This window comes from Lolium perenne, chromosome 3 (genome assembly GCF_019359855.2).
Source record: "Lolium perenne isolate Kyuss_39 chromosome 3, Kyuss_2.0, whole genome shotgun sequence".
Lineage (NCBI taxonomy): Eukaryota > Viridiplantae > Streptophyta > Magnoliopsida > Poales > Poaceae > Lolium > Lolium perenne.
In genome coordinates this window covers 39,251,933-39,278,688 of record NC_067246.2, presented here as the reverse complement: position 1 = coordinate 39,278,688, position 26,756 = coordinate 39,251,933, and the positions used below count along the sequence as shown (strand labels likewise).

Below are 26,756 nucleotides of genomic sequence, written 5' to 3'. Positions count from 1 at the left end.
GGCAGGAGATCGAAATAAAAAATAAGCCAAAAATCATTTGGTAAACAAAATCCAAGAAAAGAAACATTTACCGTTCTGAGAGGATGACATGCGGGACCCATGAGGCAGCAGCATCCTCAACGATTCAAAGGCGGCAGGGGATAAGGAAAAAAAGGAAATATCCAGAAATTAATTTGGGGTTCAAAATAAATCCATCAAAGGAAACTTTTATTGTTCACAGAGAATGACATGTGGGACCGACCTGCCAACAGTGTCCTCATCGTTTCAAAGGGGGCAGGAGATCAAAAGAAAAAGGCAAATAGCCAGAAATTAGGGGTCAAAAATAACTCCAAGAAAGGAAACTTTTATTGTTCGTAGAGGATGACATGCGGGACCCATGAGCCAGCAGCTTACTCAACGTTTCAAAGGCGGCATGAGATCGAAAGAAAAAGGCAAGTGACAAAATATCAGGAGCCAAAGATAATCCAAGAAAAAAACTTTATTGTACATAGAGGATGACATGTGGGTCCCAATTAGCAGCAGCGGTCTCAACGTTTTAAATGCGGCTTGAGATCAAAAGAAAAAGAAAGTTGATTGTACATAGAGGATGACATGCGGGTCCCATGAGTCAGCAGCTTACTCAACGTTTCAAAGGCGGCAGGGGATCAAAAGAAAAAGGAAATAGCCAAAAATCAGAGGGTGAAAAAAAACCCAAGAAAATAAACTTTTATAGCACATAGAGGATGACATGCGGGTCCCATGATCCTGCAGGTTCCTCAACGTTTCAAACGTGGCATGAGATCGAAACAAAAAGGCAAGTGACCAAATATCAGGAGCCAAAAATAATTCAAGAAAAGAAACTTGATTGTACATAGAGGATGACATGCGGGTCCCATTTAGCAAAGAATGTATCACCGTTTGAGAGGCTGCACGGGATCGAAAGAAAAAGGCAAGTGACCAAATATGAGGTTCCAAAAAAATCCTAGAAAAGAAAGTTTTATAGTACATAGAGGATGACATGCGGGTCCCATTTAGCAGCAGCGGTCTCACCGTTTGAGAGGCGGCAGGGGATCGAAAGAAAAAGGTAAGTGACCAAATATGAGGTGCCAAAAAAATCCAAGAAAAGAAAGTTTTATAGTACATAGAGGATGACATGCGGGTCCCATTTAGCAGCAGCGGTATCACCGTTTGAGAGGCGGCAGGGGATCGAAAGAAAAAGGCAAGTGACCAAATTTGAGGTGCCAGAAAAAACTCCAAGAAAAGAAAGTTTATTTCTCATAGAGGATGACATGCGGGTCCCAATTAGCAGCAGCGGTCTCAACGTTTCCAAGGCGGCAAGGGATCAAAAGAAAAAGGAAGTAGCGAGAAATCAGGGGGTCAAAAAAAATCCAAGAATAGAAAGAATTTTGGTTCATAGAGGATGACATGCGGGACCCATGATCCTGCATCGTAAACGGCTCGATCGGAGAGCGTTGAACGAGATGGCGCGATCGAGAAAAAAAAAACAATGCCAGAGAGGCTGCCATCTGGGCCCTACATCCCTCGGCGGTGCGGATTTGCGTTGACTCGACCGGCGAACCCGAGATTTCGAGATGCACCACGTCCCGGGACACCATACGCGACGTTTTGGCCATTTTTGTCGGGCTAGGTGGCCTCAAAAACGAGAAAAAAAACGTTTTGACATGCACAACGGAGAGACCAAAAATCGTCGGCCATGGTGCACCAGCAACCACGGCGCGACTTCAACTTCGTCGGCCATGGCAACTTTTCTTGTAGTGTATGGAACTTATGCTTATAGGCGTATGCCTTTTGGTTTATGTAATGCTCCTGCTACTTTTCAAAGATGCATGTCTGCTATTTTTCATGGCTTTTGTGAAAAGATTGTAGAGGTATTCATGGATGATTTTTCTGTCTATGGGAATTCTTTTGATAATTGTTTGCGAAACCTTGATAAAGTTATGCAGAGATGTGAAGAAACTAACCTTGTTCTTAATTGGGAGAAATGCCACTTTATGGTTAATGAAGGAATTGTATTGGGACATAAAATTTCTGAGAGAGGTATTGAAGTTGATAGAGCTAAAGTTGAAACGATTGAGAAGATGCCATATCCTAGGGATGTTAAAGGTATTCGTAGTGTTCTTGGTCATGCTGGTTTTTATAGAAGATTTATTAAAGATTTCTCTAAAATTTCAAAGCCTATTACTAATCTTCTTCAAAAAGATGTACCTTTTGTTTTTGATGATGATTGTAAGGAAGCTTTTGAAACTCTAAAGAAAGCCTTAACAACTGTTCCCGTAGTTGAACCTCGTGATTGGAATTTACCTTTTGAAATTATGTGTGATGCTAGTGATTTTGCTGTAGGTGATGTTCTTGGATAGCGAGTAGATAAAAAATTGAATGTCATTCATTATGCTAGTAAAACTCTTGATGCTTCTCAAATAAATTATGCTACAACTGAAAAAGAATTATTAGCTGTAGTTTTTGCTTGTGATAAGTTTAGACCTTATATTGTTGATTCAAAAGTCACAATTCATACTGATCATGTTGCAATTAGGTACCTTATGGAAAAGAAAGATGCTAAGCCAAGGCTTATTAGATGGGTGCTTCTTTTGCAAGAATTTTATTTACATATTGTAGATAGGAAAGGTGCTGATAATCCTGTTGCTGATAATTTGTCTAGATTGGAAAATATTGCTTATGATCATGTTCCTGTTAATGATAGTTTTCCAAATGAACAATTGGCTATAATAAAGGTGAGCTCACGAGATAGTCCTTGGTATGCTGATTATGCTAACTTTATTGTTTCCAAGTACTTGCCTCCAACCTTTTCAGCTCAGCAAAGGAGGAAATTCTTTTATGACTTGAGGCATTATTTTTGGGATGACCCATACTTATATAAAGAAGGAGTGGATGGTATTATGCGAAGATGTGTCCCCGAATATGAACAACAAGATATATTGAGTAAGTTTCATGGTAGTGTTTATGGAGGACATCACACCGGAGATAGAACCGCACAAAAGGTTCTACAGTCAGGCTTTTATTGGCAAACTCTCTTCAAAGATGCAGGGAAGTTTATTTTATCTTGTGATTGATACGTCCCCGACGTATCCATAATTTCTGTCGTTCCATGCTTGTTTTATGACAATACTTACATGTTTTGCTTGCACTTTATGATGATTTCATGCATTTTCCGGAACTAACCTATTAACAAGATGCCACAAAGGTGCCGTTCCGTTTTCTCGCTGTTTTTGGTTCCGTAAAGGCTGTTCGGGCAATATTCTTAATTGGACGAAATCAACGCCAAACCTCCTATTTTCTCCTAAGGCTCCGAACACCGAAGAAGAGTCGGAGAGGGGCCAGGGGGCCACCACACCACATGGCGGCGCGGGCCAGGCCTAGGCCGCGCCGGCCTAGGGTGTGGCGCCCCCAGGTGCCCCCCTGCGCCGCCTCTTCGCCTATATAATCCCTTTCGACCTAAAAACGCATCACCAATTGACGAAACTCCAGAAAGACTCCAGGGGCGCCGCCACCGTCGCGAAACTCCAATTCGGGGGACAGAACTCTGTCCTGGCACCCTGCCGGGACGGGGAAGTGCCCCCGGAAGCCATCTCCATCAACGCCACCACCTCCATCATGCTCCATGAGTAGTTCCCCCATGGACTACGGGTTCTAGCTGTAGCTAGTTGGTATTCTCTCCTCCATGTACTTCAATACAATGATCTCATGAGTTGCCTTACATGATTGAGATTCATCTGATGTAATCGGTGTTGTGTTTGTTGGGATCCGATGGATGATACATTATGATTAGTCTATCTATAAAGTTTGTGAAGTTATTGTTGCTGCAATCTTGTTATGCTTAATGCTTGTCACTAGGGCCCGAGTGGCATGATCTTAGATTTGAGCTCTATATTGTTGCTTAGATTGTATCTACAAGTTGTATGCACATGTCACTGTCCGGAACCAATGGCCCCGAAGTGACAGAAATCGGGACAACCGGAGGGGATGGTAGTGATGTGAGGATCACATGTTTTCACGGTGTGTTAATGCTTTGCTCCGGTACTCTATTAAAAGGAGTACCTTAATATCCAGTAGTTTCCCTTGAGGCCCGGCTGCCACCGGCTGGTAGGACAAAAGATGTTGTGCAAGTTTCTCATTGCGAGCACGTACGACTATATACGGAAAACATGCCTACATAATTAATAAGCCTGATGTTCTATCTTAATGCTTTGATTCCTGTCAATTGCCCAACTGTAATTTGTTCACCCAACACTTGTTATTGGAGAGTTACCACTAGTGTAGATCGCTGGGAACCCCGGTCCATCTCTCATCATAATATACTTGTTCTACATGTCATTGGAAGTAGTATCCACTATTCTCTCGTGCCATTGCTCTCATATTGCTATTACTGCTGTGTTATCACATTACTGCTCTCATATTACTGCTACTTTCACATCACCCCTGTTGCTAGTGCTTTTCCAGGTGCAGCTGAATTGACAACTCAGTTGTTAAGGCTTATAAGTATTCTTTACCTCCCCTTGTGTCGAATCAATAAATTTGGGTTATACTACCCTCGAAGACTGCCGCGATCCCCTATACTTGTGGGTCATCAAGACTGTTTTCTGGCGCCGTTGCCGGGGAGGCATAGCTCTACTCATAAGTTCACCTGGGGAGTACACTCTACCTCTCTCTCTGCTTTTATTTTGTTTTGCTTAGTTTTCTTTTGTCTAGTTTATTTGTGCTTAGTTTATTACTGTCTAGTATTACTTTGCTTAGTTTACTTTTGTCTAGTTTATTTCAGTTTTGTTTTATTTTCCTCATATACCCAAAAATCCATAAAAATTTGAAAAACCGAAAAATTAAAAACTGCTGTTATGGGAGAACCAACAACCTACTTGGAGCTCATAGAATGTTATAATAATTATAGGAAATCAAGAGCTGGTGAAATAATGAGTGCTATGATAGAAAAAGTGGATACAATTGCTAAAATCTTGCTTAAACGCCATGATATAAACTGTTGCTCTCAACAGGATACTAAACATCTTAAATTTCAATGTGGCTTTAGTGAGGAATTTTTAATTAAGAACTATAATCGGAATTGCTATATTCATTATGGGTTCGAAGAGGTAGAACAATTTGTCGTGTTTATGGGAGCCTCTGAGATCGAATCCTTCATGGTTGAGAATTATGAAACTTGTGTTGTTTGTAAGGACCTTAAAGATTATGTCTCTTCTATCCTTAATTGTTGCATGGAATGCTTCGGTAATAATCCTTATATCATTGATTATAAAGAGAGACACATTAATGCACAAGAATGCACTCACAATTTGCAGGAACCGGTGGAAGAAGAAACTAATGAACCTCAAAGCTCATTGGATGAAAAAGAGGAGGAAATTGATGAAATTGAAAGCTCATTGGATGAAAAGGAAGAGGAGAGCGACGAACAAAAGGGGGAAGAATGGATTAGCTACCCATGCCAACCTCCTAATGAGAGTAACTCTTTATCTCTTACACTATTTGATTGTCCTCCATGCTTACCGAAAGAGGTTGAATGTTATGTTCCTGTGGATTCTCTTGAAATAGTACCTATGAGTAATACTTGTGAGAATAATTATACTACTGTTATATATGATAATCCATGCTACTTTGATAAATCTTATGATAATGCTTTGTTTGTGCCTGATGTCGAAATGCATGGTACTAAAGAATTTTGCTTGGCAAATGTTTATGATAAAGCTCTAGATGATGGTCCTATGTTACTTGATACTATTAATTGTACTACTAATGAAAATGGGATTGGAGAGTTCTTGACTTATTCTATGAGTCCCATATCTCTTGAGATTGATCATTTACCTCGTTATATTATTGATAAAAGTGTGTTTGAAAGTTTTAATTCCACTATTCTTGAACTTGATAAAAATTATGTGTTTGGAAATCATGAGAAGCATGCTGCATGTGATAGTTATATTGTTGAGTTTGTTCATGAAGCTACTGAAAATTATTATGAGAGAGGAAAATATGGTAGTAGAAATTTGCATGGTACTAAAACACCTCTCTATATGCTTAAAATTTCGAAATTACACTTGTTTTATCTTCCTATGCTTGTTACTTTGCTTTTCATGAACTTGTTTATTTACAAGATTCCTTTGCATAGGAAGCATGTTAGACTTAAATGTGTTTTGGATTTGCCTCTTGATGCTCTCTTTTGCTTCAAATACTATTTCTTCCGAGTGCATCATCAAAACTGCTGAGCCCATCTTAATGGCTATAAAGAAAGCAACTTCTTGGGAGATAACCCATGTGTTATTTTGCTACAGTACTTTGTTTTATATTTGTGTCTTGGGGGTTGTTTACTACTGTAGCAACCTCTCCTTATCTTAGTTGTGTGTTTTGTTGTGCCAAGTGGAGCCTCTAATCGAAGGTCGATACTAGATTTGGATTTCTGCGCAGAAACAGATTTCTTTGCTGTCACGAATCTGGGCAAAATTCTCTGTAGGTAACTCAGAAAATTATGCCAATTTACGTGAGTGATTCTCAGATATGTACGCAACTTTCATTAGTTTTGAGTTTTCTGATTTGAGCAACGGAAGTATTTTATTAAAATTCGTCTTTACTGGCTGTTCTGTTTTGGCAGATTCTGTCTCTGTTTTTTTTGCATTGTCTCTTGTGGACTTTAAGCGAGGTTTTCTAGACGTAGAGAGCTGTAGCTAATGTTTTATTGAGTTCTTGCAATGTGCCACTACAGGACCAAGGTGGATTCAAATTTTTTTTGAGTACTAACCCCTCTAATGAAGTTTATGAGAAGTTTGTTGTGAAGGAAGTTTTCAAGGGTCAAGAGAGGAGAATGATATATGATCAAGAAGAGTGAAAAGTCTAAGCTTGGGGATGCCCCCGTGGTTCATCCCTGCATATTTCAAGAAGACTCAAGCGTCTAAGCTTGGGAATGCCCAAGGCATCCCCTTCTTCATCAACTTATCAGGTTCCTCCCCTGAAACTATATTTTTATTCAGTCACATCATATGTGTTTCACTTGGAGCGTCTGTATGTTTTATTTTTGTTTGTGTTTGAATAAATTCGGATCCTAGCAATCCTTGTTTGGGAGAGATACACGCTCCACTTTTTCATATGAACACTTGTTCTTCGTTTTACTTTTAATGTTCAATGATAAAAGTTGGAAGCTACAATACTTATTGGTTATTTGGTTGGGAAAAGAAAATGCCTCATATGTTGTGGATAATTTGACACTTGGCAATTGTTTTGAGCTCTCAAGTAGATCATAAGTTTTTGCATGTAGTTTAAACCTATTAGTGGAGAACTACCGTAAAGCTTGTTAAAATTGGTTTGCATAATCGATCTCTCTTAAGGTCTAGATATTTTCTGGTAAAAGTGTTTGAGCAACAAGGAAGACAGTGTAGAGTATTATAATGCTTGCGATATGTTCTTATGTAAGTTTTGCTGTACCGGTTCATACTTGTGTTTGCTTCAAACAACCTTGCTAGCCTAAGCCTTGTATCGAGAGGGAATACTTCTCATGCATCCAAAATCCTTGAGCCAACCACTATGCCATTTGTGTCCACCATACCTACCTACTATGTGGTATTTCCTGCCATTCCAAAGTAAATTGCTTGAGTGCTACCTTTAAATAATTCAAAATGCTTCTCAATTTGTGTTAATGTTTTATAGCTCATGAGGAAGTATGTGGTGTTTAGCTTTCAACCTTGTCATTTACTTTTGACGGACTCTCATATGGACTAGTGGCACATCCGCTTATCCAATAATTTTGCAAAAAGAGCTGGCAATGGGATTCCCAGTCCCAAATTAATTAAACTAAATAGACACTCCTCCATGGTATGTGATTGTTGGACGGCACCCGAAGGATTCGGTTAGCCATGGCTTGTGTAAGCAAAGGTTGGGAGGAGTGTCATCATAATAAAACTAAAATAAAAAGGCACTCCTTCATGGTATGAGATTGTTGGCAGGCACCCGAGGATTCGGTTAGCCATGGTTTGTGAAAGAAAGGTTGGAAGGAGTGCCACACAAAAATATAAATTCATGGGAGCCGCTCTTGAAAGTCCGGTTGGCGAGGTAGTTAGTGTGCCCATTACCATTCGTTGACAACAACAAACACCTCTCAAAACTCTACTTTTATGCTCTCTATATGTTTTCAAAACCAAAGCTCTAGCACAAATATAGCAATCGATGCTTTCCTCTTTGAAGGACCATTCTTTTACTTTATGTTGAGTCAGTTTACCTACTTCCTTCCATCTTAGAAGCAAACACTTGTGTTAATTGTGCATTGATTCTTACATACTTGCATATTTGCATTCATCATATTACTTTGTGTTTACAATTATCCATGAGATATGCATGTTGAAAGTTGAAAGCAACCGCTGAAACTTATATCTTCCTTTGTGTTGCTTCGATGCCTTTACTTTGAATTTATTGCTTTATGAGTTAACTCTTGTACAAGACTATTGATGCTTGTCTTGAAAGTACTCTCCATGAAAAGTTTTGCTATATGTTATCTACTTGTTAGCAACTATAGATCATTGCCTTGAGTCACTTCATTCATTTCAGATGCTTTGTAATAGTATGATCAAGGTTATGTAAGTAGCATGTCACTACAGAAATTATTCTTTTTATCGTTTACCTTTCTGGACGAGCAGAACTAAGCTTGGGGATGCCGATACGTCCCCGACGTATCCATAATTTCTCGCTGCTCCATGCTTGTTTTATGACAATACTTACATGTTTTGCTTGCACTTTATGATGATTTCATGCATTTTCCGTAACTAACCTATTAACAAGATGCCACAAAGGCAGTTCCTGTTTTCTGCTGTTTTTGGTTCCAGAAAGGCTGTTCGGGCAATATTCTCGGAATTGGACGAAATCAACGCCAAACCTCCTATTTTCTCCGGAAGGCTCTAGAACACCGAAGAAGAGTCGGAGAGGGGCCAGGGGGCCACCACACCACATGGCGGCGCGGGCCAGGCCTAGGCCGCGCCGGCCTAGGGTGTGGCGCCCTGTGTGCCCCCTCGCGCCGCCTCTTCGCCTATATAATCCCTTTCGACCTAAAAACGCATCACCAATTGACGAAACTCGAGAAAAGACTCTGTGGGCGCCGCCACCGTCGCGAAACTCCAATTCGGGGGACAGAACTCTGTCCTGGCACCCTGCCGGGACGGGGAAGTGCCCCCGGAAGCCATCTCCATCAACGCCACCACCTCCATCATGCTCCGTGAGTAGTTCCCCCATGGACTACGGGTTCTAGCTGTAGCTAGTTGGTATTCTCTCCTCCATGTACTTCAATACAATGATCTCATGAGCTGCCTTACATGATTGAGATTCATCTGATGTAATCGGTATTGTGTTTGTTGGGATCCGATGGATGATACATTATGATTAGTCTATCTATAAAGTTTGTGAAGTTATTGTTGCTGCAATCTTGTTATGCTTAATGCTTGTCACTAGGGCCCGAGTGGCATGATCTTAGATTTGAGCTCTATATTGTTGCTTAGATTGTATCTACAAGTTGTATGCACATGTCACTGTCCGGAACCAATGGCCCCGAAGTGACAGAAATCGGGACAACCGGAGGGGATGGTAGTGATGTGAGGATCACATGTTTTCACGGTGTGTTAATGCTTTGCTCCGGTACTCTATTAAAAGGAGTACCTTAATATCCAGTAGTTTCCCTTGAGGCCCGGCTGCCACCGGCTGGTAGGACAAAAGATGTTGTGCAAGTTTCTCATTGCGAGCACGTACGACTATATACGGAAAACATGCCTACATAATTAATAAGCCTGATGTTCTATCTTAATGCTTTGATTCCTGTCAATTGCCCAACTGTAATTTGTTCACCCAACACTTGTTATTGGAGAGTTACCACTAGTGTAGATCGCTGGGAACCCCGGTCCATCTCTCATCATAATATACTTGTTCTACATGTCATTGGAAGTAGTATCCACTATTCTCTCGTGCCATTGCTCTCATATTGCTATTACTGCTGCTGTGTTATCACATTACTCGCTTCTCATATTATCGCTACTTTCACATCACCCCTGTTGCTAGTGCTTTTCCAGTGCAATTAATTGACAACTCAGTTGTTAAGGCTTATAAGTATTCTTTACCTCCCCTTGTGTCGAATCAATAAATTTGGGTTATACTACCCTCGAAGACTGCCGCGATCCCCTATACTTGTGGGTCATCAGTGATGAATGTCAAAGAGTTGGTAATATCTCCAGACGCAATGAAATTCCTATGAATTATACTCTTGTTATTGAACCATTTGATTGTTGGGGATTTGACTTCATGGGTCCTTTCCCTTCTTCAGAAGGTAACACTCATATACTTGTTGCTGTTTAATTATGTTACTAAATGGGTGGAAGCCATACCCACAAAAAGTGCTGATGGTGAGACCTCTTTAAAAATGCTTTTAGATGTTATTTTTCCTAGGTTTGGAGTACCTAGATATCTTATGACTGATGGAGGTTCTCATTTTATTCATGGTGGTTTTAGAAAAACTCTTGCTAAATATGGTATTAATCATAGGATTGCTTCCGCTTATCATCCTCAAACTAGTGGGCAAGTAGAATTATCAATAGAGAAATTAAATCTATCTTGCAAAAGACTGTTAATAAATCTAGAAAAAATTGGGCTAGTAAGTTGAAGGAAGCGTTGTGGGCTTATAGAACTGCTTATAAAAATCCTATGGGAATGTCTCCTTATAAAATGGTTTATGGAAAGGCTTGTCATTTACCTTTAGAACTAGAGCACAAAGCTTATTGGGCTGTAAGAGAACTTAATAAAGACTTTAAACTTGCCGGTAAGAAAAGGTTGCTACAACTGAGTTCTTTAGATGAGTGGAGAAGTGAAGCTTATGAAAATGCTGAACTTTTTAAGGAGAAAGTTAAGAAATGGCATGATAGAAGAATTATTAAAAGAGAATTTAATGTTGGAGATAAAGTCCTATTGTATCGGTCTCGTCTCAGATTTTTTGCAGGGAAATTACTCTCAAAATGGGAAGGACCATATGTCATTGAGGAGGTGTATCGTTCAGGGGCAATAAAAATTGCTTCGCTGAAAGGTGATGCCACACAAGTGGTGAATGGACAAAGACTCAAGCATTATATTTCTGGAGATTCCTATAATGAAGATGTTGATGTTATTCAAGTGGTGACTCCGGAAACTTTCATCAGAGATCAAATTGATAGTTCTGCGGAGTTCGACTTCGAATAGGTAACAGTTCTGGTAATAAAAAGTCCGCTTTTAACTTTCCGAACAATGTTTTTGCTATTTTTAGAAAATATGAAAATTATGAGATCGAATCGGAGTGGAGGAGACGCACAAGGGCGCGTCCCCACGTGGTGGTGCGGGCCCCACCCTGGCTGCGCCGCCATATGGGGACGGCTCCTCGGAGTCCCTTTCCCACTCCGGTTCGACCTGATACTTTCCTTCTGTCGTGAAATTTTTTGCTATATAATCCCCCGGACCCCCTAAGGTCCGTATATCGTTTTCTCGTCGTGTTTTGTTTCGAGCTGTTTTCTGCCAGATACTATTTTGATCTAGAAGCACCATGGTCTCTAACAACAAGGGCAAGGGGCCTTTTGAGGAAGATATTCAAGATCCCGAGTGGAGAGAGATGGATGAGAGTGTCAAGGAAGAAGTGAAGAAGATGTCATCGATAAAAAGAGAGCGGCAAGCTGTTGGGAGTAAGCCAATCTTGGTGGGATCGCTTAACACTCGACGTTCTTTTTCTCATAACTTGCAGGGACCCTTACCACCTGCTCCCAACCTCAACTCTTTCCCTGCTGTGGAGGAAGCTTTACGGGTTACCGATGAGTTTTGTGATCAATACCGTGTTCTGAGAAGGGAAGTGGAGATACTTTAGGAGGAGAATAACCGACTTCGCAGAATGCTAGAGCGGTTCCTCACTCCCATCAGGGTCGTTCCACCATCACCACCGAAGGAGTAATTCATCATTGGTATTGGCACCCCCTTGGTTTGTTCCAAGCTTGGGGGGAGTGCCGCGGTATCACATCATCACTATCTTTTACCTTTTTACTATCAAGTAGTGTCATATCATGAGTAGGGAAGTTATCATATAAGATGGTTTGCAATGTGGAAGTATCTCTCTTTTAGTTGGTTATCTATGTATCCCTTGGTGTGAGTTATCGTTATGGAATATTAATGAGAAGTTCTATCATTTACTTTTTGCACACCTTATTTTAGTTTGCAATTTCTGTTATATGATTGATCTTGTTGTTAGTATTGGTATCACTTTGGGAGCATTAAGTAAATCTATTTGGTTTTGGAAAACTTAGCATTGGTCAATAGCAACAATACTTTGAGACTTAAGTAGAAAAGAGGGAAATACATGTAGATATATTATTTCATTATCTTTCTTTCTTGTTAGCTAATGAGCTTAGTATTGTGAAGTTAAAATTGTTTGTGCTTACAAGGAAGATGCATGATTGTTTCTATCACATGTATATTTGTTTGTTTCCCTCAACTCTTATGCTTGCTAACCAACCTTGCTAGCCAAAGACCTGTACTGAGAGGGAATGCTTCTCGTGCATCCAAAACCTTAAACCAAACATATGCCATTTGTGTCCACCATAACTACCTACTATGTGGTATTTCTCTACCATTCCAAGTAAATACTTCATGTGCTACCTTTAAACAATTAAAAAAGTCATTATCTCTTATTTGTGTCAATGTTTTATAGCTCATGAGGAAGTATGTGGTGTTTTATCTTTCAATCTTGTTGGGCAGACTTTCACCAATGGACTAGTGGCACATCCGCTTATCCAATAATCCTGCAAAAAGAGTTGGCAACGGGGTTCCCAGCCCCAATTAATTAACTTTCATTAATAATTCTCTTCACATGTATTTCCCTGATTCATCAGTAAGCAACTTAATTTTGCAAATAGATACTCCTCCATGGTATGTGAAATGTTGGAAGGCACCCGAGGACTCGGTTAGCCATGGCTTGTGAAAGCAAAGGTTGGGAGGAGTGTCATCCATAAATAAAACTAAAGTACATGTGTAAACAAAAGAGAAGAGGGATGATCTACGTTGCTGGTAGAGATAACGTCCTTCATGGGAGCCGCTCTTTGAAAGTCTGTTTGGCAAGGGGGTTAGAGTGCCCACTACCATTCTTTGACAACAACAAACACCTCTAAAAACTTTACTTTTATGTTCTTTATATGATTTCAAAACTCAAAAAGCTCTAGCACATGACTTAATCCCTGCTTTCCTCTGCGAAGGGCCTATCTTTTACTTTTATGTCGAGTCAGCAAACCTATTTCCTTCTATTTTAAGCAACAATTGAGTTGTTGTGATCCAACCATTTATATTGTGATCTATGTAATCATGTCTTTTATTCTTCCTTGTTTAGTACAAATTTTATCTGAATGAATATGACTTTGAAGGTTATCTATGCTCGAAAGATAAAGTACAATCTGTTAATTGTTCTTTGACCAAGAACGAAGTTTGCCATTACCAATTATGATTTCCTATGCACCTTTATTTGTGATTTTCCTTTACTTGTTTCAAGTTTAGTTATATGAGGAAGTTGTTTACTAGAATATCTTGTGTGAATTAATGTGATACTTCTTGTCCGTATTTCATTTATCGACTCTTCACTCCATAAACATGTGGTCTTGTTTACCGAGTTCAGTTTCGCTTGGGGACAAGCGAGGTATAAGCTTGGGGGGAGTTGATACGTCCATTTTGCATCACTATTTTATATCATAATTTACTGTTATTCATTGATATATTTCATATTTAGAGATGAAACTTATGTTATTTCACCTATTTTGCATGTTTTATGATTATTGGAGCATTACTCACCAGAGTCAGAATTCTGCTGGAAAAAGCACCGTCAAGATACAATATTTCTGAAGATCAACAATTGATGGAAAATATACCGAAGCTCCTATTTTGCCAGCCAAAAGGGGAGGCCGAGGAGGGCCACCACGAGCCCCCCCATAGGCCGGCGCGGCCACCAGGCCTGGCGCGCCGCCTTGTGGGGAGGGGGCTCATGACCCCCCTCGGCCATCTCTCATTCGCGTACTTCATCTCCCGAAAACCCTAAGGTGCGGGGGAACATCGAGAATAGACACAACCGCCTCTGCGGGGCGGAAAAACACCAGAGAGAAAAGAGCTCTCCGGCAGGCTGAAATCTGCCGGGGAAATTCCCTCCCGGAGGGGGAAATCGTCGCCATCGTCACCGCCATCGAGCTGGACTTCATTGGGATCATCATCACCATCATCTCCACCGCCGACACCATCATCTCCACCGCTGCACCTCGTCTCCACTGTAACATCTAGGGTTGAATCTTGATTATTTCATAGGGGAAACTCCCCCGGTATTGATTACTCCTGGTTGTTGATGCTATTGAGTGAAACCATTGAACCAAGGTTTATGTTCAGATTGTTATTCATCATCATACCACCTCTGATCATGTTCCATATGATGTCTTGTTAGTAGTTCGTTTAGTTCTTGAGGACATGGGTGAAGTCTAAATGTTAGTAGTGAACTATGTTGAGTAATATTTAATGGTTTGATATTTAAGTTGTGGTGTTATTCTTCTAGTGGTGTCATGTGAACGTCGACTACATGATACTTCACCTTTATGGGCCTAGGGGAATGCATCTTGTATTCGTTTGCTAATTGTGGGGTTGTCGGAGTGACAGCAACCTGAACCCCCGTTGGTATATCGATGCATGAGGGATAGCGGGATCTCAGAGTTTAAGGCTGTGGTTAGATTTATCTTAATTACTTTCTTGTATTTGCGAATGCTTGCAAGGGGTTTAATCACAAGTATGTATTAGTCCTAGGAAGGGCAGTGCATTAGCATAGGTTCACCCACACAACACTTATCAAAACAATGAAGATTAATCAACTATATGAAGCGAAAGCACTAGACTAAATTCCCGTGTGTCCTCAAGAACGTTTGGTCATCATAAGTAAACAAACCGGCTTGTCCTTTGTGCTAAAAAGGATTAGGGCACTCGCTGCAATTATTACTCTCGCATTTTACTTACTTGTATTTTATTTACCTGCTATATCAAAACCCCCTGAATACTTGTCTGTGAGCATTTACAGTGAATCCTTCATCGAAACTGCTTGTCAACACCTTCTGCTCCTCGTTGGGTTCGACACTCTTATTTATCGAAAGTACTACGATACACCCCTATACTTGTGGGTCATCATAGCATAATAGTTGAAGAATAACATCTACCTATTCAACTAGATTACAAAGCTCGTGATCACATAAAGATCATACATTGAGAGATAGATAGACCAGATAGCTACCAGTAAAGCCCTCAGCCTCGGGAAAGAACTACTCACTCCTCATCATGGGAGTCAGCAACGGCGATGAAGATGGCGATGGAGTCAATGGAGATGGCTCCGCGGGCAATTCTCCGTCCCAGTAGGGTGCCGGAACAGAGACTTCTGTCCCCCGAAACTTGTCTTCGGCAGCGGAGCTATGGAACTTTTCTGGGAAGGAGGCTTGTGTGTTTAGGTTTTTCCCGAGATCGTGAATAAATAGGTGGAGGAGAGAGGTTGGGGGTGCCGGGGGGCCAGACCACCCCTAGGTACGACCAGGGCCTGGGCCACGCCTAGGAATGGTCTAGCCTCCATGTGGCGCCTCCTCATCTCTCCTCTTTACTTCGTCTTTGTTACGAAAAAATAAGATCTTTGGATTTTGTTTTGTCCAATTCTGAGAATATTTCCTCTAAAACTTATCTGAAATACAAAATAGCAGAAAACAGATAACTGGCACTGTGGCATCTTATCAATAGGTTAGTGCCGGAAAATGTATAAAGGTGCCATTAAGTGTAAACAAAACATATAGAAATTGGTGTAAAACAAGCATGGAGCATCAAAAATTATAGATACGTTTGTGACGTATCTGTTATCACCAGAATTTGACCGAGTCAGAGGTGGGCCGCGATCAAGATTGGGCTTGAAGAATATACATGGAAGAATATGTGAACCGGCCTTGTTCACAAAGTTTGGGCTAGTTTGCCCTTGTATCTGTAAATATGATAGGATACGTGTCGGTTAGTTAGAGTTTGGCTCGTACACGGTTGGGATTATTCCCACGTTAGAAAGTCTACGGACTATAAATATGTATCTAGGGTTTATGAAATAAACAACAATCACGTTCACCACAAACCAATCTAGGCGCATCGCCAACTCCCTTGTCTCGAGGGTTTCTTCCGGGTAAGCATCATGCTGCCTAGATCTGCGATCTAGGCAGTACATGTTTATTCGCTGTTCATGCGTTGCTCGTACTGAAGCCTTTTTGATGGCGAGCAACGTAATTATCTTAGACGTGTTAGGGTTAGCATTGTTCATCGTATCATATGCTGTCGTCGTGCAACCCTGAGACGTCTAGCCGCCCTTACACCTATCTTAGGTGTAAGGGCGGCACCCCGCTTGATCATTATTTAGTAGATCCGATCCGTTATGATTGCTCCTTGTTCTCCAAGGATTAGTTTAATATCTGCATAGTTAGGCCTTACAAACGGGTTGAAGGATCCAGTGGCGCGTAGGGTGTAGTTTGCTAGCCCTAGATAGGATGTTCCGGGGATCAACCTCGTGTTGGTTTTTAGGCCTTGTCTAGGGTCGGTTTACGATCACCGTGCGTGGCCGCGAGGCTCAATCACGAGTAGGATGTTCCGATTATGTGGTGAAAACCCTAAATCGTAGTAGGTCGTTTTAGCTTTATTTTGATCAAGCAGGACCACCATATGTTCGTACACCTCGTACGGATCATGGGTGGATCGGCTCTTTGAGCCGATTCACAGGACAACCTGAGAGCCGATCGAGGCTCGTATTTAATGTTTACGTGTATGCCATGCAGGAAACTAAGCGAGGCACATCCATCACCTTCCTGACCAGGTATAGGTCAGTGGCACGCCCTGCACCAAAGATCGGACGTGCGTGTCGAGTCTTTGCGGGCCGTCGCTCGGAGGGACCAGGGCCAGCCGCAGTCCTGGGAGCCTCCCGGCTCTACTGTGTTGCCCGTCGCTGCTCGCCGGTGGATTTCTGACCGCAACACATTCTGGCACGCCCGGTGGGACAGTCTTCGACATCAACCGCATCGCCGTCTACATCTGAGATGGCGGAAGACACTCCAGTCACGTACGAGGATCTGACCGAGGAGCTCAAGAAGAAGTATGACGAGGTCAAAGCAATCCTCGAAGCCGACCTCATCGGCTCTTTCCACAGAACCCGCTCACATGGCATCAGGTGGAAAGGGTTCGCACCTGAAGGCGCGCTAGATGGAGTGGACATGTCCGCCCCGTCAGAAGAACGCACCAGGTCCCTGCGTCAGGAGATTAACTTCATGGTAGCTCACTCGCTGCACCGCCATTCTGAGAGCCTGGTAAACACTTTGGAGCGTGTCGCTCTTCGGGTGATCCAGGAAATCATGAGGCATCAGTACTCTCCGTCAGGACCAGCTCTCGAGACTTACCAAGGAGAAATGCCACTCCAGTCCCGTCAACCGCTGCCATTCGCGCTGGCAGCACCAGAAGTGCCGAATTCACCGGCATACGTCGTCTACAAGATCGGTGGTGACCCTAGTGACTACCAGTTCTTGCATGAGGCACCTAAGGAGATCCCTCACGGATACACGTGCACATACGCGCCAGACTGCAGTAACTGGGCACTCACAAACCAGACTGCAACAGCAGGGACTTCTGGAACAACAGGAGGAACTTCAGGAACAGATCTTGAGAAGCAGACGTGGCTAGCTAAGTATGCCACTCCGACAAACCTCCAGAGCTCAGCTCCTGCAGTTGGCTCAGAGCTGGAAAAGCAAGCATGGCTGGCTAAGTATGCCACTCCGGCGAATCTTCAGAGTTCGACTCCTGCAGCCAGCACCGCGGATCAGATCAGTACCATCCTGAGAGACCAGTTCGGCATGGTGCCGAAAAGGAGGACAATCGGCTATTCCAAGCCGTACCCCAACGCGTACGAGTTGATCCCGCTACCACCCAAATATCGGCTCCCTGATTTCTCCAAGTTTAATGGATCAGATGGTTCCAGCTCCATCGAGCATGTGAGCCGATATTTGGCACAGCTGGGCACGATCTCAGCATCAGATGAGCTGCGTGTGAGGTTCTTCGCATTCCCTCACAGATCGGCATTCGGGTGGTACACATCGCTGCCACCGCACTCAATCCGGACTTGGAAGCGCTTGGAAGAGCAGTTCCACATGCGGTATCACTCGTAGGCTTCCGAGGCCGGCATTGCCGATTTAGCACAAGTACGTCGAAGCGCGGAGAAACAGTGTCGAATACGTCCAGCGCTTCAGATGCTTAGGAACCGATGCTATTCGGCTCGTGTGATCGAAAAAGAAGCGCCGAGTTGGCGGTGGTGGGTCTCGCATCACCGATCAAGGACGTGGCCTCCTGCAGACTACCCTTCACCGGCGCACATGGTGCGTGTTGCCGCATATGAACAGCGCCACCCAGATGTATACCAGGATAAATTCAAGCGTGCGGTGGTCCTGGTTGAGGTAGATGAAGACGAAGGCTCTGCGGGAGATCAAGAGGTAGCAGTGGCTGAATGGACTCGGGGGGCAAGCCCCGTGTCCTGCAAATGGGTTAAGCCACAAGGTCCTCCCAGAGGGTTTGACTTCGACGTTGCCAAAGCTGAGCAGATTTTCGACCTCTTACTTAAGGAGAAGCAGCTAAAGGTACCCGAAGGCCACAAGATCCCCACGGCGCAGGAGCTGAATGGAAAGCCATACTGCAAGTGGCATAACACGTTCACCCATGCCACCAACGACTGCAGGGTGTGGTGGCAGCAAGTCCAAATGGCGATAGAACAAGGGCGTCTAATTTTCAGCCAGTACGCCATGAAAGTCGACACACACCCTTTCCCCGCCATTAACATGGTGGAATGCACTTACCCTGGAGGGTGCCAGCCAGGATTCTCGTTCAATATCAACATGGTAGGACCTGGACACCACTCTGGTAAGGACGGAGACGAGGGCAGCTGCTCTCGTAGCAAGGACACAGAGGAAGCCGTTTCACATGATCGGCTCCGTCACGATGGCAAGCGCTACATAACAGAGGGAGAAGTGAGGAATGTGAGATATCATCGACCTCTCTCTGATCACCTCCTCAACAAGTATGTGAGTCAATATGACCAACGCCGACGACCCAACGACGATGGTGAAAGGGATCGTCTGGCTGGGGACGCCAGGAGACATCGTCGGCATGATCGTGATGAGGAGAGATATGAGCGCCATGCCAAGGAAAAGTCAAGAGAGCAAGACGACGAGGATAGGCACTGGGACTGTCCCTTCTTCAGACACTGCTGGGATTCAGGAATGAGCCGATTGCCTACAATCGGCAACTGCCCAGAATGTAGACAGAAGAAGAAGGATGCAGCTAACGTGTCCGTGTTCAAACGTCTAGGGCCTCTCCCGCCTCGGAACAAGCACGCTGAGTCCTCTCGGGTGGAGGACCTCGAGGAATTGGAAGACGATGAAGAAGAAGAAGATAAGTGATACGTCTCCGACGTATCGATAATTTCTTATGTTCCATGCTACTTTATTGATGATATCTACATGTTTTATGCATACTTTATGTCATATTTATGCATTTTCTGGAACTAACCTATTGACGAGATGCCGCAGTGCCAGTTCCTATTTTCTGCTGTTTTTGGTTTCAGAAATCCTAGTAAGGAAATATTCTCGGAATTGGACAAAATCAACGCCCAGCATCTTAGAATCCCCGGGAGCTTCCAGAACACCCGAGAGTCGCGTAGGAGGGGCCTTGTGGGCCCCACACATGCAGGTGGCGTGGCCCAGGCCCTGGCCGCGCCACCCTATGGTGTGGTGGCCCCACAAGCCCTCTGACGCCTCCCTTCCGCCTATTTAAAGCCTCCATCGCGAAAACCCTGATACGTTCGACGAAACCCGCAGAAACCTTCTGTAGCCGCCGCCATCGCGAAGCCAAGATCTGGGGGGACAGGAGTCTCTGTTCCGGCACGCTGCCGGAGCGGGGAAGTGCCCCCGGAAGGCTTCTCCATCGACACCACCGCCATCTTCATCAACGCTGCTGTCTCCCATGACGAGGGAGTAGTTCTCCATCGAGGCTCGGGGCTGTACCGGTAGCTATGTGGTTCATCTCTCTCCTATGTACTTCAATACAATAATCTCATGAGCTGCCTTACATGATTGAGATTCATATGATGATGCTTGTAATCTAGATGTCGTTATGCTAGTCAAGTGAGTTTTACTTATGTGATCTCCGGAGACTCCTTGTCCCACGTGTGTAAAGGTGACAGTGTGTGCACCGTGTGGGTCTCTTAGGCTATATTTCACAGAATACTTATTCACTGTTATGAATGGCATAGTGAAGTGCTTATTTATATCTCTTTATGATTGCAATGTGTTTTGTATCACAATTTATCTATGTGCTACTCTAGTGATGTTATTAAAGTAGTTTTATTCCTCCTGCACGGTGTAATGGTGACAGTGTGTGCATCCGTGTTAGTACTTGGCGTAGGCTATGATTATGATCTCTTGTATATTATGAAGTTAACTATTGCTATGATGGTATTGATGAGATCTATTCCTCCTACATAGTGTGAAGGTGACAGTGTGCATACTATGTTAGTACTTGGCTTAGTCAAATTAATCTTTCATGCACTCTAAGGTTATTTAAATATGAACATTGAATTGTGGAGATTGTTAACTCCGGCATTGAGGATTCGTGTAATCCTACGCAATGTGTTCATCATCCAACAAGAGTGTAGAGTATGCATTTATCTATTCTGTTATGTGATGAATGTTGAGAGTGTCCACTAGTGAAAGTCTAATCCCTAGGCCTTGTTCCTAAATACTGCTATCACTGCTTGTTTACTGTTTTACTGCGTTACTACTGATGCGTTACTACTGCTTGTTTACTGTCCTGGGCAAAGCACTTTTCTGGTGCCGTTGCTACTCCTACTATTTATTCATACCACCTGTATTTCACTATCTCTTCGCCGAACTAGTGCACCTATTAGGTGTGTTGGGGACACAAGAGACTTCTTGCTTTGTGGTTGCAGGGTTGCATGAGAGGGATATCTTTGACCTCTTCCTCCCTGAGTTCGATAAACCTTGGGTGATCCACTTAAGGGAAAACTTGCTGCTGTTCTACAAACCTCTGCTCTTGGAGGCCCAACACTGTCTACAAGAATGGAAGCTCCCGTAGACATCAAGCAATTTTCTGGCGCCGTTGCCGGGGAGGAAAGGTAAAAGGCACTCATACTTCGGTTCCAGGTAACAGTACTTTTCTGGCGCCGTTGCGTTTGTGCTCGAAGCTATTTCCTTTAGATCCTGCAATTGCATCTTTTTGTTTCTTGTTTACACTAGTTAGGCATAATGGACAACAATGAGCTTCTTATTCTATTTCCTGATTTAAAACATGGATGGTTTGATCCGAAAATTAAAAAACCCATGGAACATGTTAGCATGAATACTTTGAACACCATTGTTGCTAATGATATGGAAAATTCTAAGCTTGGGGAAGCTGGTTTTGATGAGCATGATCTTTTTAGTCCCCCAAGCATTGAGGAGAAAATTTACTTTGATGATACTTTACCTCCTATTTATGATGATTATAATGATATTGGTCTTTTGGTTCCACCTGTTATGGAGGATAAAATTAATTATGATTATAATATGCCTCCTATATTTGATGATGAGAATAATGATGATAGCTACTTTGTTGAATTTGCTCCCACTATTACTAATAAAATTGATTATGCTTATGTGGAGAGTAATAATTTTATGCATGAGACTCATGATAAGAATGCTTTATGTGGTAGTTATATTGTTGAGTTTGCTCATGATGCTACTGAAAGTTATTATGAGAGAGGAAAATATGGTTGTAGAAATTTTCATGTTACTAAAATGCCTCTCTATGTGCTGAAATTTTTTAAGCTACACTTGTTTTATATTTCTATGCTTGTTGCATTATGCTTCATTAATTTCTTTACTTACAAGATTCCTTTTCATAGGAAGCATGTTAGGCTTAAATGTGCTTTGAATTTGCCTCTTGATGCTCTCTTTTTGCTTCAAATACTATTTCTTGCGAGTGCATCATAAAAACTGCTGAGCCCATCTTAATGGCTATAAAGAAAAGAACTTCTTGGGAGATAACCCATGCGATATTTTGCTACAGTACTTTGTTTTATATTTGTGTCTTGGAAGTTGTTTACTACTGTAGCAACCTCTCCTTATCTTAGTTTTGTGTTTTGTTGTGCCAAGTGAAGCCTCTAATCGAAGGTTGATACTAGATTTGGATTTCTGCGCAGAAACAGATTTCTATCTGTCACGAATCTGGGCTGTTTTTTCTGTAGGTAACTCAGAAAAATATGCCAATTTACGTGCGTGTTCCTCAGATATGTATGCAACTTTCATTAGTTTTGAGTTTTCTGATTTGAGCAACAGAAGTATTTATTAAAAATTCGTCTTTACGGACTGTTCTGTTTTGACAGATTCTGCCTTTTATTTCGCATTGCTTCTTTCGCTGTGTTGGGTGGATTTCTTTGTTCCATTACCTTCCAGTAGCTTTGAGCAATGTCCAGAAGTGTTAAGAATGATTGTGTCACCTCTGAACATGTGAGTTTTTGATTATGTACTGACCCCTCTAATGAAGTTTATGAGAAGTTTGGTGTGAAGGAAGTTTTCAAGGGTCAAGAGAGGAGGATGATATACTACGATCAAGAAGGGTGAAAAGTCTAAGCTTGGGGATGCCCCGGTGGTTCATCCCTACATATTTCAAGAAGACTCAAGCATCTAATCTTGGGGATGCCCAAGGCATCCCCTTCTTCATCGACAAATTATCAGGTTCCTTCTCTTGAAACTATATTTTTATTCGGTCACATCTTATGTGCTTTACTTGGAGCATCTGTTTGTGTTTGTTTTTGTTTTTATTTGAATAAATGTTTGTGCGGGAGAGAGACACGCTTCGCTGGTTCGTATGAACACATGTGTTCTTAGCTTTTAATGTTCATGGCGAAGGTTGAAACTGCTTCGTTAATTTGTTATATGGTTGGAATCGGAAAATGATACATGTAGTAATTGCTTAAATGTTTTGGATAATGTGATACTTGGCAATTGTTGTGCTCATGTTTAAAGCTCTTGCATCATATACTTTGCACTCATTAATGAAGAAATACATAGAGCATGCTAAAATTTGGTTTGCATAATTGGTCTCTCTAAGGTCTAGATAATTTCTAGTATTGAGTTTGAACAACAAGGAAGACGGTGTAAAGTCTTATAATGTTTACAATATGTCTTTTATGTGAGTTTTGCTGTACCGGTTCATCCTTGTGTTTGTTTCGAATAACCTTGCTAGCCTAAACCTTGTATCGAGAGGGAATACTTCTCATGCATCCAAAATCCTTGAGCCAACCACTATGCCATTTGTGTCCACCATACCTACCTACTACATGGTATTTCTCCGCCATTCCAAAGTAAATTGCTTGAGTGCTACCTTTAAAATTTCCATTCTTCACCTTTGCAATATATAGCTCATGGGACAAGTAGCCTAAAAACTATTGTGGTATTGAATATGTACTTATGCACTTTATCTCTTATTAAGTTGCTTGTTGTGCGATAACCATGTTTCTGGGGACGCCATCAACTATTTCTTTGTTGAATATCATGTGAGTTGCTATGCATGTTCGTCTTGTCTGAAGTAAGAGTGATTTATCATGATCAAATGGTTTGAGTATGCATATTGTTAGAGAAGAACATTGGGCCGCTAACTAAAGCCATGATTCATGGTGGAAGTTTCAGTTTGGACAACAAACCTCACTCTCTTATGAGAATATTATCTGTTGTTGAATGCTTATGCATTAAAGAGGAGTCCATTATCTGTTGTCTATGTTGTCCCGGTATGGATGTCTAAGTTGAGAATAACCAAAAGCGAGAAATCCAATGCGAGCTTTCTCCTTAGACCTTTGTACAAAGTGCATAGAGGTACCCCTTTGTGACACTTGGTTGAAACATGTGCTATGCTATGATAATCCATGTAAATCCAAGCTAATTAGGACAAGGTGCGGGCACTATTAGTATACTATGCATGAGGCTTGCAACTTGTAGGATATAATTTACATAACTCATATGCTTTATTACTACCGTTGACAAAATTGTTTCTTGCTTTCAAAACCAAAGCTCTAGCACAAATATAGCAATCAATGCTTTCCTCTTTGAAGGACCATTCTTTTACTTTTATTGTTGAGTCAGTTCACCTATCTCTCTCCACCTCAAGAAGCAAACACTTGTGTGAACTGTGCATTGATTCCTACATACTTGCATATTGCACTTGTTATATTGCTTTGCATTGACAACTATCCATGAGATATACATGTTACAAGTTGAAAGCAACCGCTGAAACTTCATCTTCCTTTGTGTTGCTTCAATACTTTCTACTTTGAATTATTGCTTTATGAGTTAACTCTTATGCAAGACTTATTGATGCTTGCCTTTAAGTACTATTCATGAAAAGTCTTTGCTTTATGATTCAGTTGTTTACTCATGACATTTACCATTGTTTTGATCGCTGCATTCATTACATGTGCTTACAATAGTATGATCAAGATTATGTTGGTAGCATTGTCACTTAAGAAATTATCTTTGTTATCGTTTACCTACTCGGGACGAGTAGGAACTAAGCTTGGGGATGCTGATACGTCTCCGACGTATCGATAATTTCTTATGTTCCATGCTACTTTATTGATGATATCTACATGTTTTATGCATACTTTATGTCATATTTATGCATTTTCTGGAACTAACCTATTGACGAGATGCCGCAGCTGCCGGTTCTGTTTTCATTGTTTTTGGTTTCAGAAATCCTAGTAAGGAAATATTCTCGGAATTGGACGAAATCAACGCCAAAGATCTTAGAATCCCCCGGGAGCTTCCGTAACACCCGAGAGCCGCCCGAGCAGGGCCTCGTGGGCCCCCCACAGGCAGCTGGCGCGGCCCAGCCCCGGGCTGCGCCACCCTATGGGGTGTTGGCCCCCCACGCCCACGGACGCCTCCCTTCCGACTATTGCAAGCCTCCCTCGCGAAACCCCGATACGTTCGACGAAACCCACGTAAACCTTCAGAGCCGCCGCCATCGCGAAGCCAAGATCTGGGGGACAGAGTCTCTGTTCCCGCACGCCGCCGAGCGGGAAGTGCCCCCGGAAGGCTTCTCCATCGACACCACCGCCATCTTCATCAACGCTGATGTCTCCCATGACGAGGGAGTAGTTCTCCATCGAGGCTCGGGGCTGTACCGGTAGCTATGTGGTTCATCTCTCTCCTATGTACTTCAATACAATAATCTCATGAGCTGCCTTACATGATTGAGATTCATATGATGATGCTTGTAATCTAGATGTCGTTATGCTAGTCAAGTGAGTTTTACTTATGTGATCTCCGGAGACTCCTTGTCCCACGTGTGTAAAGGTGACAGTGTGTGCACCGTGTGGGTCTCTTAGGCTATATTTCATGAATCACTTATTCACTGTTATGAATGGCATAGTGAAGTGCTTATTTATATCTCTTTATGATTGCAATGTGTTTTGTATCACAATTTATCTATGTGCTACTCTAGTGATGTTATTAAAGTAGTTTTATTCCTCCTGCACGGTGTAATGGTGACAGTGTGTGCATCCGTGTTAGTACTTGGCGTAGGCTATGATTATGATCTCTTGTAGATTATGAAGTTAACTATTGCTATGATTGTATTGATGAGATCTATTCCTCCTACATAGTGTGAAGGTGACAGTGTGCATACTATGTTAGTACTTGGCTTAGTCAAATTAATCTTTCATGCACTCTAAGGTTATTTAAATATGAACATTGAATTGTGGAGCTTGTTAACTCCGGCATTGAGGGTTCGTGTAATCCTACGCAATGTGTTCATCATCCAACAAAAGAGTGTAGAGTATGCATTTATCTATTCTGTTATGTGATCAAAGTTGAGAGTGTCCACTAGTGAAAGTATGATCCCTAGGCCTTGTTCCTAAATACTGCTATCGCTGCTTGTTTACTGTTTTACTGCGTTACTACTGCTTGTTTACTGTCCTGGGCAAAGCACTTTTCTGGTGCCGTTGCTACTGCTACTATTTATTCATAACACCTGTATTTCACTATCTCTTCGCCGAACTAGTGCACCTATTAGGTGTATTGGGGACACAAGAGACTTCTTGCTTTGTGGTTGCAGGGTTGCATGAGAGGGATATCTTTGACCTCTTCCTCCCTGAGTTCGATAAACCTTGGGTGATCCAGTTAAGGGAAAACTTGCTGCTGTTCTACAAACCTCTGCTCTTGGAGGCCCAACACTGTCTACAAGAATAGAAGCTCCCGTAGACATCAATAAGTACCACCGGCAAAGGTGGTGCCCTGATGGACTCAGCCGTTCCCAAAAGCGTAGGGTTCAGTGACTACGTGGTTTGGAGGAAGCCGAAAGGTTATACCTGCACACGTTGAGGAAGGCGCGGCCCGATCTGGCCGCTAAAATTCAGCGAACCCTGGACGAAGAAGGTCGGCCACAAAGGAAAGAGTGGCGCCCCAGACAAAAGGAAGCCGATGATGAAACATCGGCTGGCACAAACATGGTGTTCATCCTTCCGACGGAGTTTAGGGCTCCAGGATTAGATGAAGCACCTGTGGCACAACTTGACTGCGGCCCACGGCCAGTTATCTTTGAGAAGCCACGAGAAAGAAGCTACAGACATCTGAAGGCCCTGTACT

At 42.4% G+C, this 26,756-nt stretch overlaps 1 protein-coding gene across 1 annotated transcript in view; it reads left to right on the top strand.

Moving 5' to 3' along the window:
• The window catches only part of LOC139837851 (uncharacterized), a 111,471-nt gene that overhangs the window by 58,286 nt on the left and 26,429 nt on the right, over positions 1-26,756 (top strand). The window lies entirely within an intron of this gene.